This window comes from Gossypium arboreum, chromosome 9 (genome assembly GCF_025698485.1).
Source record: "Gossypium arboreum isolate Shixiya-1 chromosome 9, ASM2569848v2, whole genome shotgun sequence".
NCBI classification, from domain to species: domain Eukaryota; kingdom Viridiplantae; phylum Streptophyta; class Magnoliopsida; order Malvales; family Malvaceae; genus Gossypium; species Gossypium arboreum.
This window is the reverse complement of record NC_069078.1, coordinates 69,105,887-69,126,017: the sequence shown is the minus strand read 5'-3', so window position 1 is coordinate 69,126,017 and position 20,131 is coordinate 69,105,887. Positions and strand designations below refer to the sequence as shown.

The following is a 20,131-nucleotide window of genomic DNA, read 5'->3' as shown; positions in this document are numbered from 1 at the left end:
AATTTCTGCTTACAACAAGTAATATTTGTCCCTAGGACTCTGAAAACATCAAAATTATAAAGAAAGGGACTTAATTGACTTACCAAATTAACCTTGAAGCTTCAAATCCCTAATTTTTTTTTCTTTTTCTTTCTTTCCCTTTTTCTTTCTCTCTTTTGTCGTTTCAACTATATGTTTCTTTTCTTTTGTTCTATTTTATTTCTTTTGTTTGTTTTATATTATTATTATATTATATTAATATATTATTATATTAATTTCTTAAATACTAAGTATTAATATATGTATATTTTACATACACATGGAATAATATTTTCCATAAATTTGGCACTATTCTTTTTATAGGTTATTTGTTAATTTAGTCCCTTCACTTTTCTTAAGTCTATAATTAAACTTTTACACTATATTCAATCTAGCCCTTACACTAAATTAACCTTAATTCAAGCTAATTCACTTAACTAAAATCTAATTAATCACTCAAGTAGCTTTGTAAATATTTTTAATAAATATTTACGAACCCGATTTTCTAAAATAGTAAGCTAGAGACTCGACTTTCGATATCCATAAATTTCGGGTCTTTATAGTGTAACGTTAAACTCGAAAAACAACGAATGACGCGAAACTGAAAGATTCACTGTCAATGCCATGTGGGATGGTTTAAGTAGGCCATGTGGGCTATACAGGTGTGTGTTAGGTCGTGTGGGCCACACCGATGTATGGGCCTATTTTTTTATAAATTTAGTTAAGGTCGCACTCGAAGTCTAATTCGAGATTAGCCACTTTGTAGGTTTCGTAATGTGTTCTGTATGTCATTAAAATATGAAATTTGATATCTTGTAACATCACTTACCCTTATCCGATGCCGAAACAGGGTATAAGGCATTACTGGACTTAAACATAAGCAAACATACAAAACCGAGACGTAATTTTCCATTCAAATTTAAAACTTTTGATAATCATTCATATTGTCCCTAAAACAAGCCTAAGAGGCCCAAAACATACATTGGAAGCGGTTCGGGACTAAACCGAGATCTTTGGGAAAATTTCACAACACTTAGAAAAAATTTTCATATTTTAAGAGCCACACGCCTGTGTGGTTTGGGACACGCCCGTATGGGCAGGCCATGTGGTCACACACGCCCGTCCCTAACCTGTGTAACTCTCTGTTTGTCACTCATGAACAAATTGAAGTCACATGGCCAAGCCATACCCCCGTGTGCTTAGGCCGTGTGGTCGATTTAATTTTCATAAGTTTTTATAAAATAGGTGCAGACTCCATACGCCCAAGGCACATGCCCGTGCCTGAGGCAATGTCATCCACACGGTTGAGGCACACGCCCGTGCCTCTACCTGTGTGCTCAATACTTAGCATTCTGTTTTGCAACAATTAAGGTACAAGGGACACACAGCTGGATCACACGCCCATGGGGCAAGTCGTGTGTCACACACGCCCGTGTGTCTATCTTTGTAGGCAAAAATAGGGCTTGTAACTCCCCAAACCCGGCCTAGATGTTATGGTCGAACCTGGCGTGTCACATCGAAGTGTTTTTCTAAAACAAGACTTATCGATATAAATCCAATTTTATTCTGAAGACCCTTTTAAAATTATTACCAAATTATCTTATTACCAATGTGTGCCAAACTATACGCCTTTGATATCTTAACTCAATTTAAATCGTGGAAGTGTTTTGAAAACTTTGATGTTTAACGCTCGTGTTCTTATGAAAACCATGAATCTTTTGAAAACCCGTGTTTTCCTAGAGTAGCATTTAAACATAAGCAACCAAAAGCCCAATTAAAACTTAAACCCCCGAATGGCCTTATTTACATGATCAAATCCCAATAAGAAATTTAAAATAAATAAATTCAAGCTGCAGATCATCTGCAACCGTGTGGCCACCTTCGAGTCCCTTGCGGCTCCAAATCACCTAAGATTGGGGATTACCTGCGCAGTTCAAAGAAAGGGTGAGTTTACGAAAACTCAGTGTGTAATCCCTTATCAGAAAGACAGTAATCAGTGAATGCAATATTACAATAACAGTGTGGGCCTAAGCCCAAAACAGTATCAGCATAGTGCAAATATGCAACCCATCCCAAATCCATCCAACACACCATGTGGGGATATACATCGTTGCACCCAACCAGCACACCAATTTCGCATCAAAGCTGCCAGTAATAATGACACAGCGTAGCTGCCAGGAACAATAAATGTGGTAAAGCCACCAGTATCAGTAATTGTGGCATAGCCACCAGTAACAGTAAATGTGACATAGTCACCAGTATAGTACTTCCTCCATATCAAAATCCCAACCCCATGCAGTATGTCATGTCATAAATATCATGTGTATGTAAGGTCATACTCAGTACAATCATATATGTAAATCATAAGCACATCAGTTATACAGAACATATGAGCATAATCGTCATTTTACCGTACAAGGGCATTATGGTCTTTTTACCCTGTAGGGGTATTTCGATTATTTTACCTATTTCGGGGTTTCAGCTCAAATAATGACCTCTCTAAAGGTCTACAGTAACCTCGAGCGACATAGATAACCCAAATGATCATAACGGTATAAATGGGCCCATGGCCCATTACTCGTTCAAGTGGGCCCACACGCTCGTGTGGCCCATTTAGCCCAAATTCAATTACGGCTATGTGATCTACATAGCCCAGTCTAATATTCATCACTTATCGTGTATTTTATCCATGTGGAACCCACAAGCCCACGGGGCCCACACAGCCCATCGTAGCCTAATGAGGCCCATAATGGCCCAAGCCAACGAGAACACTCGTGGCAGCCTTTACAGTCTGTTGCCCAAGCCAAGTGGGCTTGATTTACCACATGAGCGTTCGCACACTCGTGAGGCCTTACATACTGAAGTTTCGGCTTTTCTGCTTTTCGACTTTTGCCTATTCGCAGTTAACCAAGGGGGTGTGATTACACACCTATTTTAATTTTTTGACAGTAACGGTTCACGACGTAAAGTTACACACCTATTACAGATTATAGTTGAACATCTTCCAAGATTAAACACCTATGATAACAACAACCCCAACAAATAGTCTCAACCTCTTGTTAATCCATCACCATAATATTGAAAACGTTTTAATCAACTAATGCTACTTACCAATCAGCAACCGCAACCACTTCTAGCCCCCAAAACCCCATACTCCTTTCAATGCTATCACCTTCACAAGAACCGTCAATCGATTCATAAGAATCCACAATTCCAAAAGAATATATGTATGTTATGCTAAAAGCACTTACCACTAACCAAAAGATCCTTTGCAGTAGAAAAGTAATCAGCCTACACCCTGGTTAAGGAGAACGAATCCCTAGCATCATTCGAATGAGAAAGAAAGGAATTAGGTGAACTTATCCTTACGGAAAATAAAAAGAAAACAGCTTTTTGGCCCATGAGATACGAAGAAATAAGCCAACCAAATTTTGGCTAGAGTAACCACTTACCCAAAAATCGAAGAGATGAAGAAACGATTAGGAACGAAGAGTATTCGGCTAACTTGAAAAGAAAAGAAACAATAAAAGGGACAAAGAAGAAGTTGAGTTCGGCTTAAACAATCTTTAGGAACAAGAGAAGAAATATTGAGAACAATAGTATAATAGGTTCAGCTAGAAGAGAAAGGAATAGGCAATCGATATTCGGCTAATAAGTGATTCGGCAGCTTTTGAAACAAAGAAGAGAGGAAAAAGTTTGAGAAGAAACGACATAAGACTTTCGGTATATTCACACTTACATTCGACACAAAAGATTTGTACTAAACAAATCCCGAAGAACACAAGTGATTACCAAGAAACTTAGCACTAGAGAGAAAAAAAGCCAAAAACGCAGAACCCCAAAATGCCTACAGGTAATTTGGCCCCTACTCAACACCATTTTTCAAAAAATACACACCCCCAAACCCCTTGGCTAAATTTTTCACCAACAAGCTGTCCATTTCGACTACAACTCTTCTCAAACTCAACTCTTTAAAAATCTCCATGATTTTCTCCCCTTATCCCTCATTGATATCCTCCACAACCATCCATAAGACCAATTCAAACTTTCCATCACCAGAATTCAAGTCCAACACCAACTTTTTCAGTCCCCTGATAGCAAAATAAAAGCTCATTGCTTACCATGGGATTTGAACCTTTGCACACACAAAAGCCATGTCACGGCACCACTATTAAACCACAAGCTCATTTGTGACATAAAATTACACGCACTTAAACATAAGTCTTAACTGCTAACAGCCAACTTCAATTAAGAGCAGAACTAAAAATTTTGCCAAGGCCCAGACTCGAACCCAGGCTTCTCAAACACTCCCCAAACACATCGAAATCATTAAGCCAGTAAAGAAAACATGAAATTTGTGTCAAAACATGCAAAATTATAGACTCTAAATTTTTGGGGCGTTACAAGGCTATTTACCAAGCCATATTGTCACCCTTCTATGCACAAGCCTACACAACAAAACATAGCACCATTCCAAGTATATACATTCAATCAAATCAACCAAAATCAAGACATCAATACCTCATTCGCATACTATCACTGATAATACAAAAACATCACATATATCTCAACTCAAATTAAGTAATTTCCAACATCCATGAAAGACATCATCATATGCATATATACTTAAATCAATATTAGCCAATTTCAATGGTCATTTACAAAATGAATTATCAACCAACATAGGCCAACACATTTGGCCAAATCAATTATGAGACATAACAAAATGACCAAGTCCCTATACATGCCATAACTCAAAATATTGAAATCATTGGTACCCAAAATAATTGGTTGATAGTGTGATGGAGCCTCTGACGATCCCCAAATTCGAGCTAGCTTGGCGACACTATAAAATAAGGGAAAAATAAAGGGGAGTAAGCTTTAAAGCTTAGTAAGTTCCCATGCAAATAATAGGCATCAGAAACACACATTTAACATATAATTAACATGATGATAATTAGCATAAATATCAATAAAATCTTATAATCATAACTTACTCAATCAAAATCTTAGCGAAGGTTCATCACATAACGAACTCATTTCGTATAAGTTTTATGTACATACTTGAATTATCTCGAACTTGATTTACATACAATTCATCTTTGACATACTCGTTAAATTACCCGTTGAACCACTTGGAATACTAAAGGATACTCCGGAGTCTCCTACACTCGGTACCATACCAATGCCATATCCTAGATATGGTCTTACATGTAATCTCATATGGATGCCAATAGCCCAACTATGGTCTTACACGAAATCTCATATTGATGCCATATCCTAGATATGGTCTTACACGAAGTATCATACTGATTCCATATCCAGATATGGTCTTACACATAAACTTAGTAACCCTAATGTCTCGACATTTGTATCCTATCTATTCCTAAGGTTCAACTGAGATTTCACACTTGTCGTAACTTTTTCGAATACGTCCATAAGTCAATCACAATTCATAAAATAATAAAATATTTAAAACATAATTAAAACAATGCATTATTTACATAAGAACTTACCTTGGTACAAAAATAGTAGGAAATGGACATAATCATCAAATATTTTATTTTTCCCTCGATCTAGGTCCGAACTCATCCCTCCTGATCTATAATAGAAAATTTAACTCATTTATTAACCACATTACTCAATTCAGTCCAAAACTTACATTAAGGAAAAATTACATTTTTGTCCCTAAACTTTAACATATTTACATTTTAGTCCGGCTCGTAAAATGAAAACTATTCAATTTCATCAAGACCCAAGCCTAGCCAAACCTCTTTCATGCTTATAATAGCTCACATTATCCATTTAATCACACTTTTATACACATTTTGAAATCTTTTTACAAATAGGTCCTTTTGACAATTTTATCAAAAATCACCTAGCAAAAGTTGTTTATCTAATATTAAACTTGCATAATCTACCATTAGACATCAAAATACACAAATATTCTTCATGGGTAAAATTTTAGACTTTGATTTTCTTTCAAATTAATCCTTGAAATAGCTAGATTAGGTTACAAGGATCTCAAAAACATAAAAATCATTAAAAACGGGGCTAGAACGGACTTACAATCGAGCTTGAAAGATGAACAAACCCTAGCTATGGTTTCCTTTTGAAATTTTTGGCCAAGGGTAGAAGATGAGCAAAAAGTGGCTTTTAATTTGATTTTTATTTCATTTATTAGCCAAATGACCAAAATGCCCCTAACTTAAAACATGAAATTTCTCTTACCTAATGTCCATTTTTGTCCACTAACTTAACTACCATCTAAGGACCTTCAATTTAAAATTTCATAACAATTTGGCACCTCTAGCATGTATAATTCAACTTTTTCACTTTTTACGATTTAGTCTTTTTGACCAAATTGAGTGCCCAAACATCAAAATTTTCAAACAAAATTTTCACGGAATCATTCCATAAATTTTTAAACTATGAAAATATAATAAAAACTTCAGATTCATGGTCTCAAAGCTACTATTCCAACTAGGCCCAAAATTAGGCTATTACAACTCTCCCCCTTTAGGGATTTTCGTCTCTAAAAATCTTATCAGAAACAAGGTTTGGGTACTATTTTCTCATGGCCTCCTTGGGTTCCCACGTAGCCTTTTCAACCCCATGTCTTTTCCATAACACCTTCACTAGGGCTATACTTTTATTTCTCAACTGTTTGACTTTCCAAGCTAAGATCTTGATCGGTTCTTCACCATACGTCATATCCGATCGAATCTCAATCTCTGATGCAGAAATCACATGTGAAGGATCAGAACAATATCGTCGCAACATTGACACATGAAACACATTATGAATCCTTTCCAACTCTATCGATAAAGCTAACCGATATGCCACTGGCCTTATTTTTTCGATAACCTCATATGGCCCAGTGAAACGTGGACTCAACTTGCCTTTACGACCAAATCTTAGAATCATCTTCCACGGAGATACTTTCAAAAATACCTTATCACCAACCTATAACTCAATCTCTTTTCTTTTCAAATCTGCATACGACTTCTGTCTATCTGAAGCTGCTTTCAACCAATCACAGATTACCTTTCCTTTTTTTTTCGGTTTCTCTTACCAAATCAACCTTGTGAATCCGTTTCTCACTAAGCTCAGTCCAATTCAAAGGTGTTCGACACTTGCGGCAATACAATGCCTCATAAGGTGCCATTTTTATACTCGACTGAAAACTATTGTTATAAGAAAATTCAACCAATGGTAAATATTTTTCCCAACTACCCTCAAATTCTAGAACACAACATCGAAGCATATCTTCGAGAATCTGAATTACTCTCTCAAACTGACTATCACTTTGTCGATGAAATACAACACTAAAGTTCAACTTTGTACTCAAAGCCTCTTGTAACCTCTTCTAAAATCTCGAAGTGAACCTCGGATCTCTATCCAAAATAATAGACATAGGCACTCCATGCTATCTCACAATATCGGAAATGTACAATTCGGCTAACTTATCAAGTGAGTAGTTAGTATGTACCGGAATAAAATGAGCCGATTTTGTCAATCTATCAACAATATCCTAAACGACATCTTTCTTTTTTAGAGTCAAAGGCAAACCCGTTACGAAGTCCATTGTAATTCTATCCCATTTCCATTCGGGTACCATCACTGGCTGAAGTAAACTCGAAGGCACTTGGCGTTCAGTTATCACTTGTTGACAAATCAAACACTTCAAAACGAATTCTGAAATATCTCCTTTCATACTTGACCACCAATACAATTTCTTCAAATCATTATACATTTTTGTACTGCCCGGAAACACAGATAAACAACCATTATGTGCTTCATGAATAATTTTCTAAACAAACTCATTATTTGTAAATATACAAATTCTTTCTCAGAACATCAAACAATCATCGGATCTGATATGAAAATCTGAGTCACTACCTAATTCACAATGAAATCTTTTGGCTTGCGAATCACTGTCACATTTCTGAGCTTTACAAATTTGTTGAAGAAACAACGGCCTAGCTCTAACTCGGCTAGGATCGAACCATTATCGTACAAAGTCAACCGTGTATTCATTGCTCTCAAAGCAAACAAAGTCTTTCTACTCAACGCATCTGTGACTACATTTGCCTTACCTGGGTGATAGTCAATTACTAGCTTGTAATCCTTCAGTAACTCAAGCAATCTCCGTTGCCGCAAGTTCAAATCTTTCTTAGTCATCAAGTATTTTAAACTCTTATGATCAATAAAGATATGACATCTCTCACTATACAAATGATGTCTTTAAAATTTTAAAGCAAACACAATGGCGGCTAATTTTAAATCATGCGCCAGATAATTTTTCTCTTGCAGTTTCAACTGTCTCGAGGCATAAGCTATTACTTTTCCCTCTTGCATCAACACACATCCTAATACATTCAGTGACACGTCACTATAAATTACAAACTCTTTTCCTGGCTCAGGTTGTACTAAAATCGGTGCCTCATTCAATAATGCTTTCAACACTTTACTGACATTTTTCTGACCATTCAAATTTAACATCTTTTTACAACAAATTGGTTATAGGAGTAGCAATCATCGAAAATCCTTTGACAAATCATCGGTAATAACCGACTAAGCCCAAAAAGCTTCTAACTTCAGATATTTTCCTTGGCGGTTTCCAATTAACAATTGCTGAGATCTTACTTGGATCAACCCAAATACCATCACCTGAAACGATATGTCTCAAAAATCTGACTTCTCAGAGCCAAAACTCATTTTTACTGAATTTAGCAAACAACTGTTTATCTCTCAAAGTCTATAATACAATCCTCAAGTGCTCGACATGCTTGAACTCATCTCGAGAATAAATTAAGATATCATCGATGAACACAACCACAAAGTTATCTAAATACAGTCGAAAAATTCTATTCATCAAGTCCATGAAAACAGTGCATTAGTTAATCCAAACGGCATAACAAGAAATTCATAGTGCCCATACCTTGTCCTAAAAACGATCTTCGGCACATCCAACTCTTTAACTCTCAACTGATAGTAGCCAGATCTTAAATCAATCTTTGAAAATACTGTTGCTCCTTTCAACTAATTGAACAAGTCATCTATCCTAGGCAAAGGATACTTGTTCTTTATAGTCAGCTTGTTGAGCTGTCGGTAATCGATACAAAGTCTCATATACCAGTCTTTTTTCTTTACAAATAACACTGGAGCACCCTAGGGAGAATAACTCAGTCTCGCAAAACCCTTATCCGTCAACTCTTGCAACTGAGCTTTTAATTATTTCAATTCAGTCGGAGCCATTCTATATGGAGTAATAGATATCGGCGAGGTCCCTGGTACTAAATCAATACCAAACTTAACTTTTCTAACCGGTGGTAACCTAGGTAACTTTTTCAAGAACACATCTGGATATTCACAAACTATCGGCACTGATTCAATTTTCAATTCAGACACTTTTGTATTCATCACATAAGCAAGATATGCTTCACACTCTTTTCTTACATATCTTTGGGCAGACGTCGAAGAAATCACAACATGTAACTCACCCGACTCATCTGAATCAATCCGAAGAATTTCACCATTTTCACATTTCAGTTCAATAATCTTTCTTTTACAGTTCACCACAGCATCATGCAGTGTCAACCAATCTATACCCAAAATAACATCGAATTCATCAAATGGAAACAACATTAAATTAGCCAGAAAATAGTGACCTTGAATTATCAAGGGACAATTCTTGCAAACTCTATCAAACAACACATGTTTGCCTAAAGGGTTTGACACTCTAACCACAAATTCAATAAACTCAACAGGCAAGATCTTACTAGCTACCAATTTCACACAAACACAAGAATGAGTCGATCCAGGATCAATCAATGCAACTACATTAGTATTATAAAGAGAAAAATTACCAGTGATAACATCCGAGGATGTCGCTTCTTCGCGAGCACAGATGGCATAGGCTCTAATAGGTGCTCGAACTTCGGATCTCATAGCTATATCTTTTGTCACACTTTTACTACTAGCTCCATTTCCAGTATTCCTTTGTGGCTTACCCCTATTAGTAGTATTACTCAGCCTCACACTCTGAAATTTTTCTTTCTCAACCATTTCAAGGCAATCTCGGATAAAATGTTCGTGAGAACCACACTTGAAACAAGCTCGGTCATTCATTCTACACTCACCGGAATGACGTTTGCCACAATGTTGACATTCAGGTCTGTTAGGCCTCACATTACCCACACTTGCCATTGAAGTGGTTTGAGATTTAAAACTTGAGTGTTGCTTCCCGCGGTCTCTGTGAGAATACCCAGTTGATACATTTGAACAGGAGTACATTTCTTTAGATTTCTTTGAATGAGATGGAAATGACTTATTCATAGGCCTTTTCCTCAAATCTCTAGTTTCAAGATCAGCTTTCCTCTTTTCTTTATTCAACTCATCAGCCTTACAGGCTCGCTCGACCAATACCACAAATTTTTTCAGTTCCAAGATCCCAACTAACACACAAATATCATCATTCAATCCATCCTCAAACCTTTTGCACATAATAGCCTCGGTGGAAACACACTCTCGATCATATTTACTAAGTTTAACAAATTCTCGCTCATATTCCGTCACTGACATTCGGCCATGTTTCAACTCAAGAAATTCCTTACGTTTCTAATCAATGAATCGCTGACTAATATGTTTCTTTCAGAACTCCTCTTGAAAGAATTTCCATGTAACCCTCTTTCTTGGTACCATCGATACCAGTGTATTCCACCAGTGATTTGCAAATTCTCTCAGAAGTGAGATGGCATACTTTAGACACTCATCTGGTATGCAAGACAACTCATCAAATACCCTAAGGGAGTTTTCGAGCCAAAACTTGGCTCTTTCTGGATCATCATCCACATTAGCTCTAGAATCTTCAGCCCCATGCTTTCAGATTTTATCAAACGGGGGCTTATTCATTCTTACAAATTCCATACCTTATGGAGCTACGGGAACCGGTCGAGGAATAGGTGAGGGCGGAGGATGTTGGGCATTCAGATTTTTCTGAACAAATTTCGTATATCATTCATTTATCATATGGAGAGAGGCTTTCCTACCCTCTTCTCCCTGACCAACCGTTAAGGGTCTACTATCAGACGGCGTTGCCCCTTAAGCACGAGCCGGTGCATTATTTTCAACGTCATCAGCCTCAGCTCGATTGGGATCCATTTACTATACGAAAACACAATTTAAAATTGTCAGGAGTCATCACACTTTCATAGTTCATTTATGGCATGTATAGCTAGACTCTTACATACGCTACATTAGTCTGAAAATCAATTAAACTGTAGCACTAATACCATTCAATGTAATACCTCTTACTCGTATCCGATGCCAGAACAGGGTACGAGGCATTACCGAACTTAGACATAAGCGAACATACAAAACTGAGACATAAATTTCCATTCAAATTTAAAACTTTTCATAATCATTCATATCGTCCCTAAAATGAGCCTACGAGGCCCAAAACATACATTGGAAGCGATTCGGGACTAAACTGAGAGTTTTGGGAAAATTTCACAACACTTAAAAAAAATTTCATGTTTTAAGAGCCATATGCCCGTGTGGCTTGGGACACGCCCATGTGGGTAGGCCATATGGTCACACACGCCTGTGTAACTCTTTGTTTGTCACTCATGAACAAATTGAAGTCACACAGCCAAGGCACACGCCCTTGTGCTTAGGCCGTGTGGTCGATTTAATTTTCATAATTTTTCAGAAAATAAGTGCAGACTTCACATGCCCAGGGCACACGCCCGTGTCATCCACACGGCTGAGACACACGCCTGTGTCTCTACCCATGTGCTCAATACTGAGCATTCTGTTTTGCAATAATTAAGGTGCAGGGGACACACAGCTAGATCACAATCCCATTGAGCAAGCCGTGTGTCACACACGGCCTAGACACACGCCTGTGTGTTTACCCGTGTGGATAAAAACAAGGCTATTTACCAAGCCATATTGTCACCCTTCCATGCATAAGCCTACACAACAAAACATAGCACCATTCCAAGTATATACATTCAATCAAATCAGCCACAATCAAGACATCAATACCTTATTCACATACTATCATTGATCATACAAAAACATCATATATATCTCAACTCAAATCAAGCAATTTCCAACATCCATGAAAGAATCATCATATACATATATACTTAAATCAATATTAGCCAATTTCAATGGTCATTTACAAAATGAATTATCAACCAACATAGGCCAACACATTTGGCCAAATCAATTATGACACATAACAAAATGACCAAGTCCCTATACATGCCATAACTCAAAATATTGAAATCATTGGTACCCAAAATAATTGGTTGATAGTGTGATGGAGCCTCCGACGATCCCCAAATTCGAGCTAGCTTGGCGACACTATAAAATAAGGGAAAAATAAAGGGGAGTAAGCTTTAAAGCTTAGTAAGTTCCCATGCAAATAATAGGCATCAGAAACACACATTTAACATATAATTAACATGATGATAATTAGCATAAATATCAATAAAATCTTATAATCATAACTTACTCAATCAAAATCTTAGCGAAGGTTCATCACATAACGAGCTCATTTCGTATAAGTTTTATGTACATACTTGAATTATCTCGAACTTGATTTACACACAATTCATCTTTGACATACTCGTTAAATTACCCGTTGAACCACTTGGAATACTAAAGGATACTCCGGAGTCTCCTACACTCGGTACCATACCAATGCCATATCCTAGATATGGTCTTACATGTAATCTCATATGGATGCCAATAGCCCAGCTATGGTCTTACACATAAACTTAGTAACCCTAATGTCTCGACATTTGTATCCTATCTATTCCTAAGGTTCAACTGAGATTTCACACTTGTCGTAACTTTTTCGAATACGTCCATAAGTCAATCACAATTCATAAAATAATAAAATATTTAAAACATAATTAAAACAATGCATTATTTACATAAGAACTTACCTTGGTACAAAAATAGTAGGAAATGGACATAATCATCAAATATTTTATTTTTCCCTCGATCTAGGTCCGAACTCATCCCTCCTGATCTATAATAGAAAATTTAACTCATTTATTAACCACATTACTCAATTCAGTCCAAAACTTACATTAAGGAAAAATTACATTTTTGTCCCTAAACTTTAACATATTTACATTTTAGTCCCTAAGCTCGTAAAATGAAATCTATTCAATTTCATCAAGACCCAAGCCTAGCCAAACCTCTTTCATGCTTATAACAGCTCACATTTTCCATTTAATCACTTTTATACACATTTTGAAATTTTTTTACAAATAAGTCCTTTTGACAATTTCATTAAAAATCACCTAGAAAAAGTTGTTTATCTAGCATTAAACTTGCATAATATACCATTAGGCATCAAAATGCACAAATATTCTTCATGGGTAAAATTTAGACTCTGATTTTCTTTCAAATTAATTCTTGGAATAGCTATATTAGGTTATAAGGATCTTAAAAACATAAAAATCATTAAAAACGGGGCTAGAACGGACTTACAATCGAGCTTGGAAGATGAACAAACCCTACCTATGGTTACCCTTTGATATTTTCAGCCAAGGGTAGAAGATGAGCAAAAATTGGCTTTTAATTTGATTTTTAATTCATTTATTAGCCAAATGACCAAAATACCCCTAACTTAAAACATGAAATTTCTCTTACCTCTTGTCCATTTTTGTCCACTAACTTAAAATATGGTCTAATTAACATCTAAGTACCTTTAATTTAAAATTTCATAACAATTTAACACCTCTAGCATGTAGAACTCAACTTTTATACTTTTTATATTTAGTCCTTTTGACCAAATTGAGTGCCCAAATGTCAAAATTTTCAAACGAAATTTTCACAGAATCATTCCATAAAACTGTAGACCATGAAAATATAATAAAAATGAATTTCACTATGTCGAATTTGTGGTCTTGAAACAACTATTCCTACTAGGCCCAAAATAGGGCTGTTACATATCTTGCTTCTGTTAGTACAAATTCTGAGAGCATGATAGTATGTTTTGATATGTTTAACATATATGATATATATGCGTCTGTTATCTGAATAGTGTTTTCATGTGCATTGGGGTGGGATAATAATGTGACGGAGGAAGTGTTGATAGGTAAAAGTACCAGAGAAGCCTTTGTACTTAGGGGTGTATTGCATTTCATCCCTTCTACAGAAAAATTGGGCAAATTAGCCGTTATACATTTCAAAACATGCAAGTTAACCCCTCAGTTAAATTTTTTCTATTAAATGATGATGTGGGATGTTAATTTAAATGGCTAATTACTAATTTATTCCTAAATTATAGCTAAAATATCATTTCGATTTTTCTTTAAATTTTTCTTAACAATAATTCTAAAATAAATAAAAAGCTTAAAATAAATATAAATTATTAAAATATATTAAAATTATGTTTAAAAAGTTCCACAAATTTAGCCCTCAATGTTTAGGAAAATTTTCATTTTTCATTTTAGTTCTAATTTTAAAAAATTCAATAAATTTGGTCAATATTTACAAAACCTATCAATTTAGTCCTAATTCTAAAAAGAAAAATACAATTAGCCTCTAATTACAAGGATTTCCTTAATACTTTTACCCATGTTGGTAGCGCTTGACACTAAAACTAGTAAAAATCCATACTTACATATTAACAGGTACTTTTGTTATATGAACAATGCTTTAGCCATGCCGAGGGGTAGGAGCCATTGATCCTTCCTAGAACTCAACGAATCCGGATGCAATAGACATAAGTTATTATATTTTGCTAAATAAAATACAACCGAGAGAAATAAGAATATGTTGGAGAGGGTGGAACCTTGACCGTTTCCCTGACTCCACCTACATCCACTATGTGACACCAACTACAACCATTCTCACCTTATATGCTCAAGGAGACTTTACTAATGTGCTGTGTTTAAAGCTTTAGCATTTTTCACTTTTGAATATTTTCTAAGCTCATACTTTTGCCATCATTCAACGCTCCTTCAAGTGGTCTCTTTGGGTGCATATATATATTTCACTGTGCTAAGTATTATAATGTAGGAAAAGAAATTAGACCCTGTATCTGTATATATATATAAATTCAAAAAAGAAAAAGCTGGTTTGTAGTTGGTTGCCACTGCCAAACCAAAAGATGAGTGGTTTTAGCTTCAATGGATTCATTATCCTGTGCCAAGTAAAATAGGGAGTGAAGTTGTTTGGAGGTGTTATGCCACTCATATTGAATCACTAATTTGGGTTTTCGGACAGGACTGAAGTTGAATATTCTACTCTTATTCACTAATAATTGTATGGGGCTAAGCACTGTTACTACCATCATGTTTAAAAGTGGCTGCTAACGGAAAAATATTTATTTACTTACACAAGGCATACGTAGAGTTGAGATGGCCGAGTTGGTCTAAGGCGCCAGATTAAGGTTCTGGTCCGAAAGGGCGTGGGTTCACATCCCACTCTCAACATTTACTTCTGGCTTAATTTTGTATTCAGTCCTGTGTTTTTTTATCAAATTTTTCTCTGGTCTAATTCCGTCTTCAGTCCCTTTACTCTTTATATTTTTTGTTTTTTCAGGACTTTGAATAATCATCACTTATTCAAATTTAACAGAAATTGTTTAATAGTGTAATTAATTTTATTTTATTTTTAATTCAAACAAATTAGGACTAAAGTTTCGAAAATAAAAATAGAGGAATATAAATTCCAAAAGTTCAAAGAATATGGCTAGAGACAGAATTAAACCTTTTTCTTTCAACTGGAAATACCAAATATTAGTGTTGGAGATTTTTTTTTTTCCTCTTCAATCGAAATATCAAAGTTGAGTTTTTTAACTCTGTGTTTTTGCCCCAGAAACAAAGTAAACAAAATCTCAAATGAGACTTCTAAATTCAATATACTTGGAATATTCAGTAAATTTTAATAATTTAACTTAAAGTAATCCAGAGAAGAATTAATATATGATTTATATGCAATAAGACTCAAACTTAACACTCAAGATTTTAGTAGCAACTTTTGTCAACACAATCAAAGTTTGAATGACAAATCTTTAAGAAAACATGAGATGGTTTATATTTCTTTGTATATACCAATTTTATTTAGCCTATTGGTACGAAAAATTATAAGTGGATATAATTTATAATTCTTTAATGTTTATAATAAATTTTAGTAATAAAATTTTAGAGATGGATTTTAGTAATACAATTTTGGTTTATTTGCAAATTAGCTCCTAAATTATATCCTAATTTTCAAATTAGTATTTAAAGTAATTTTGTCTCACTTTTATCTTCTATATATATTTTCAAGGTCAAGTAAATCATCTTCTATTCTCTTGAGCAACCAACTATACTATTTGCTGAGAATTGCCCTCTAAAGACTTACACAACAACTCTAGCTTTTGCAATGGTAACATTAAAAAATAAAAATATAAAAATATAAACAAAGGAAAATTGTAACCTGGAAAAAGAATTTAAAGACAAAAAGTAATTGGTAAAAAACTAAGCATAACTAATTAGTTATAAATTAAAAATCATCTAACTGGCTATGAAAAAACAATTTAAAGTTAAATTGATTCGTTAAAATGGTAAATTATAACCATTAAAAATTAAAAATAACTCAGAAACACCACTTTATTTATTTCAAATAACCGAAGAGAACATGGTTTGTTAGAAAAAGAAAAACCAAAGAGGACATGGATAGATATAATATTTTATTTATTATCCTATTGATAATATATTTATGCAACGTCTTATTAATAAATATATCAAAATACAACATCAAGAAACACAATCTTGATAACATAAACTTCCATATCCTAGTTTAGTTCTTTGTTAAAATTTGTCACCAACCCAAGAAATATCAATTTACAATCTTTAATCCGTACACGTCCCCTTATAGTAAAAGTTAATGAAAATTTTGGCTAACATTCCATACAAAGAATTACAAAAATTAAAAATCAAACTTGACATAAGAAGTTGCTAACAAATACCAAACAATTTTATAAACTAAGCAGCTCTAATGATTTTAACTTTGGGCATAGTGAGCGATTGTCCATTAACCATGTTGATTTCCTACTCAATCACTTAAACTTTGAATCCAAGTGTCAAATGTCGAGTTCAACATGTTTGAGGCAACATCATTTCAAAGCGAGCTTTTTTTCTAACCTCAATAAAGATGCTTATATATGTACAAAGAATAATGTGAAAAATAAAATAAAATAAAATAACACATAAATTTTACGTGAAAACCCTTTCGGGAAAAAATTATGGGCAGAGGAGAAGAAAATTCACTATGTCGAAAATTTGAATCAATACAAGAGGAATAGATTATGTCTATTTATAGGCTTGTAAAGCCATATTCTAGTAGGATTGAAACACCTTATCCTAATCAATATAAAATAGATGGAGTTTAATAAGGTTTAAAAAACCTTATTCTAAAATAAAATAAAAGAAGTCTAGTTCTATATGGATTTTACTTTTATTTTATTTTCCATCGTATTTTATTTAAATAAGAATTTGAGTCACTTAATTCTAACAATCTCCACCTTGACACAAATTCTCAATGAACAAGTTCTTCATCGCGAACTTTTAATGAAGAAGTTCTCCACCTCTTCCATAAAACCCCTTAAGGGTTTAACTTCAACAATGAACACCAACCAAGTCTAAGCAATGCTCAAACTTGGTTATAGGAAGTGACTTAGTCATCATATCTGCAGGATTTTCATGAGTACTAATTTTGCTCACAACAATATCACCACGAGCAATAATATCACGAACAAAATGATACCGAACATCAGTATGTTTTGTTCTCTCATGAAACATTTGATCTTTTGTAAGGAAGATGACACTCTGACTATCACAAAATACTGTACTGATTTGAAGGTCTTCATTGAGTTCACTAAATAGTCCCTTCAACCAAATAGCTTCTTTACAAGCCTCAGGAATCGCCATGTACTCGGTTTCATTGGTAGACAAAGCGACTGTAGTTTGCAAAGTGGCTTTCCAACTAATTGCACAACCTCCGATTGTAAAGATGTAACCTGTGAGAGATCTTCTTCTATCAAGGTCTCCAGCAAAATCAGCATCAACATACCCTATGACTCCATCTTTAGTTCTTCCAAATCAGTAAGCAAACATCGCGATTGCCTCGTAAGTATCTTAAAATCCATCGAATCTGTTTTCCAATGTTCTTTACCGGGATTTGCCATGTATCTGCTAACTGCACTGACTGTATATGATAAATCTGGACGTGAACAAACCATAACATACATGAGAGATCCCACTGCACTAGAGTATGGAACATGTGACATGTACTCAATCTCATCATCTGATTGTGGAGACAAAGCCGATGAAAATCTGAAATGGGCTGCTAGAGGAGTACTAACAGGCTTAGCACTCTAAATATTGAACATGCAAAGAACTTTCTCAATGTACCCCTTCTGACTTAGGTACAATTTACTTGCTTTTCTATCTCTGAGAATCTCCATACCAAGTATCTTCTTTGCTGGTCCTAAATCTTTCATCTCAAATTCTTCACTTAGTTGGGCTTTAACCTTTCTTATCTCTCATTTATCTTTTGCTGCTATAAACATGTCATCAACATAAAGAAGTAGATACACAAAAGCATCACTATTTTTCTTAAAGTAAACACAACTGTCTAAACTACTTCTTTTGAAATCATGAGAAGTCATAAAGGAATCAAACCTCTTGTACCACTGTCTTGGTGACTGTTTCAAACCGTAAAGGGACTTTCTCAGCAAGCAAACATAGTCCTCTTTTTCTGAGACTATAAAACCCTCTGGTTGTTGCATGTAAATATCCTCTTTAAGTTTTCCATACAGAAATGTAGTTTTTACATCTAACTGCTCAAGCTCCAAATCATGCATGGCCGCAATACCAAGCAAAGCTCGAATCGAACTATGCTTAATAACTGGAGAAAACACGTCTATGAAGTCCACTCCTGGAATTTAACTGTAACCCTTTGCAACAAGCCTTGCTTTATATCTGGGTTCTTCAACTTCTGGAGTCCCTTCTTTCTTTTTAAACACCCATTTACAACGAACAGCCTTTTTACCTTTAGAAAGTTTTACGAGGTCCCATGTTCTGTTTTTGTGGAGTGATTCCATCTCTTCTTGCATAGCAAATATCCACTTTTCTGAGTCTTCACTGCTAACCGCCTCAGAATAATTAGATAGCTTTTGATTCGCATCTATATCTTCAGCCACATTTAAAGCATAAGCAACTAGATCAGCCTCGGCATACTTCTTTGGAGGTTTAATTTCTCTTCTAGTTCTGTTTTTGGCGATAGAATATTATGGTGAAGAAGCAACTCTATTCTCAATTTTTATTCTGGCTTGAGGAGTTGACTCTGTATTAATCTGATGCTCCACATGCTTTTGATTTTCTTTATTGGAAGAGTCTTTAAGAGATAAGTTAGGTAGAATAGCAGTTTCATAAAAAAAAAAAACATCTCTGCTAATCACAACTTTTCTATTTTCAAGACACCATAACTTATACCCTTTTATACCAGCTTTATAACCAAGAAAAACGCATTTAATGGATCTCGGTTCAAGTTTTCCACTATCAACATGAGCATACGCAGGACACCCAAAAATTTTTAAATCAAAATAATTAGCAGGATTACCATACCATACCTCTTGTGGAGTCTTTTTCTCAATGGCAACGGATGGAGATCAGTTGATCAAAAAACATGTAGTAGAGGCTGCTTCTGCCCAAAATGACTTCGGTAAGTTGGCATTTGACAACATACATCGAACCTTCTCCATGATCGTTCTGTTCATTTGTTCTGTAACACCGTTTTGCTTTGGAGTATGAAGAACTGTCAAGTGTCTCATGATCCTTTCTGACTTGCACAATCTATTAAACTCATCAGCACAAAACTCTAAGCCATTGTCTGTGCGGAGGTATTTTATCTATTTTCCCACCTATTTTTCAATCATAATTTTACAACACTTAAATGTGGAAAACACATCGCTTTTCTGCTTCAGGAAGAACGCCCAAACTTTTCTAGAAAAATCATCAATAAAGGTTAGCATATAATTAGCTCTACCTCTCGAAGGCACTCTACATGGCCCCCACAGATCAGAATGAAT

At 35.0% G+C, this 20,131-nt stretch overlaps 1 non-coding gene across 1 annotated transcript; it reads left to right on the top strand.

The window, feature by feature from the left end:
- The first annotated feature begins 15,407 nt into the window (after positions 1 to 15,407).
- On the top strand, positions 15,408 to 15,488 carry TRNAL-AAG (transfer RNA leucine (anticodon AAG)). Its single transcript has one exon. It is a non-coding gene; the product is annotated as a tRNA-Leu (tRNA).
- The last annotated feature ends 4,643 nt before the right edge of the window (positions 15,489 to 20,131 follow it).